This window comes from Pinus tabuliformis, chromosome 4_1 (genome assembly GCF_031772625.1).
Source record: "Pinus tabuliformis cultivar Carrire ecotype Pingquan chromosome 4_1, CPIR1, whole genome shotgun sequence".
Classification (NCBI taxonomy): domain Eukaryota; kingdom Viridiplantae; phylum Streptophyta; class Pinopsida; order Pinales; family Pinaceae; genus Pinus; species Pinus tabuliformis.
In genome coordinates this window covers 72,921,222-72,923,866 of record NC_142303.1, presented here as the reverse complement: position 1 = coordinate 72,923,866, position 2,645 = coordinate 72,921,222, and the positions used below count along the sequence as shown (strand labels likewise).

Sequence of the window (2,645 nt, the reverse complement as noted above, 5' to 3'; positions counted from 1 at the left end):
AACATCATTCATAGCCACGGGCACCTTCAACACCCACTCATTCCTGCATTTTTCTTATTATTTATGGGATGATCCACCTAGACCAACATGCCCCGAGCCAACATAACAGTAATTACATGGTGTGGCAGTTGATCCAAGGCCCAAATGAGGTTTGTCTCATGCCTTGAGACATGGGAGGGCTAGCACCATCTTCAATGCCCTCAACATTGGAGCAGATTCAGGGTTATTCATCACTTGGAGACCCATGAGACCCAGTTTTGTGCCCCAAACCCACATTTGGGGGCTACAGGATGATTTGCAGAGAAATCTAGGGGCCAACCCCTAGACCTTGATTTTAGGAGCCCTTTACACTTGTCATGGCACTAGAGGAGCTCAACGCAAGCCCTAGAAGAGCCTACGACAGCATGACGTCAGCATTCGGCCCCCTTGTTGGAGATTTTAATATTTATCATGTTTTACAGTGGCTACAAGGTTAGCTTGTGACCTTGATTAGTGATTACGCATTATTTTATTAGTTGAGGGGCTCATAGGTTAAAATAGGTCTTAGTTAGTCACATATATATTAGAGATCATTCCATTTGATCTCTCATCGTCATCACTTAGATTTTTGGCCGAGCAAATCGCACCTTTCTCTTGTGGAGGATTTGGAGCAATCTTGATGCAGTTTGACATTTGGAGCTGATTTGTCTATCTTTGGAGTTGTTCTTTGGATGAATGGAACTGATTCTTTGCATGTTATCTTGTAAGTGTAACTAAATGTTGAAAAATTATTTCTTACATGTCTATAGTATGGAATTTTTTATTCTAGCAATTGCAATTGTCCCCTAATTTGTTGAATATTTATTGAATGTCAATCTAGATGACCTATCACATGCATTACTCATAAATAATGTGTAAGTGAATGTCCTTAATGGTGAACTCTTGGTAGCTCTCCCACGAAAAATCCATCTTCCATGGCATAGGTAATTGTTGAAATTTTGCTTGCTAGGGCATCAAAATTTTGGCCTCCTTAGAAGCTCTTTGGTTGATCTAACACATTGAGGACTCCTTACTCCCAAGGAACAAGGGACTAGTCCATTTGGTTGGTGATCACATCTCAATTTTCTCCATATTTTCTCTCTCTCAAATTCGATGCTTTCAAGGCTATGTTAGGAAACTAGGGCTTGGTGCAAATCCCTAGGCAAGAGGAATTTTGGTGGTTGGAGAGCCTAAACATCAAGAGGGTAATATTTGCCACAAAATCTATCCTTTTGGTGGGAATCCACTTCAATTTCATTCATAAATTTCCTTGCCCTACTTGTTTTCCTATGAGGGAAACCCTAGTTCTCCTTCCTTCAACTTAAGGGCCTCCTTAAAGGTTTCATGAGCCTTGGCATAACCAATATTCATTATAAGGAACCTTTTCTCCAAGCCCTGACCTTGAATTACTCCAAAACTCGTCAAATTTATCAAACCCTAGGTCTTGTGCCCTCATTTCTAGGCCTCTTTATAGAAAGTGAATTGCTTACTTGTGAAGCCTTGAGCATAAATTGTCGCTTTCTTGAAGAGTTCCTAGAGAGATCATTTCATACCTTAACCCTTAAATATCTATTATACGTGATCTCCCTCCTATCGAGACTCCTCCCATAAAGAGCAAGGGGTTTTGGCTATGGTGACAGTGGGCCACTACCCCATTGTTGTTGATTTATGTAGCATCGGATGTGCTCTAGCCTCGAGATTTTGCAGAGAGGCTAAGACACATGTATTCTCCAATACCCAGAAATCATTTGAGAAAATTCCACCTAGAGATGGTTAATTAAAATAATTAATCATTTTTAATGTATTCCTAAGTCTAAACTTAGGAAATGTGATTAATTAAAGGGTATTAATTAAATCTGGTGTGAATCTTCTAGAAGAAGACGAGGATCAACTCCCATTTATTCTCAGCCTTTGATTATGTTTTAACGTTGGTGCTCCAACGAAAGATTATAAGGAGTTTGATGGGCACTTGGAGAACACACTGGAGACATTGAGATAGTGAGATCAAGAGATCGAATTTCTCAAGAGTAGTAGCGCTGAGTTGCCAGAGAGAGATCGAGTGATCTTCTTGCAGTGACGAGCATGGATAGTAGACCGGAGGAGAGTTTTTCCAAATTCGGAGAGTGCAAGGCAGAGAAGGCATAGAGAGGTTCAGAGAGGCAGCGCACTGCCATGTAGAGGCAACGCAGAGCTTCAAAGGGAGTCTGTAAATTTACTGGAGAGTCGAGATCTAGTGCCAGAAGCTGGGGTGTGAAACCAAAGGCCAAAGAACCGAAGTTCCAGAGGCAAATCGACCAGCAAGAAGGGTGACACAGAACCTAGAGGCTGTGACACAGATTTGCGTAGGGTGACACAGAGGCTACGAGGGGCTAGCCATCCAGAGCCTGGATCAGATTCGGATCACCAGTGACAGTGTGAGATTTTTCTCACTACCTCTTTGCCAGTTTATTCTTTGTATCAGATTGCCAGCTTGGGCATCTAGAGATTTGTACTCATAAACTACTACATAATAATAAAACCCTCAGTGGTTGCACCGGTTTTCCCACATTGGGTTTTTCCGGGGACGTTTGTCCAAAACTAACGGTGTATTTGTGTGTGTGTTTATTTCTCTCCTGTGCAGTATTTAG

At 41.7% G+C, this 2,645-nt stretch overlaps 1 protein-coding gene across 4 annotated transcripts in view; it reads right to left on the bottom strand.

Moving 5' to 3' along the window:
• Positions 1–2,645, bottom strand: part of LOC149174211 (uncharacterized) — a 130,638-nt gene that overhangs the window by 61,840 nt on the left and 66,153 nt on the right. The window lies entirely within an intron of this gene.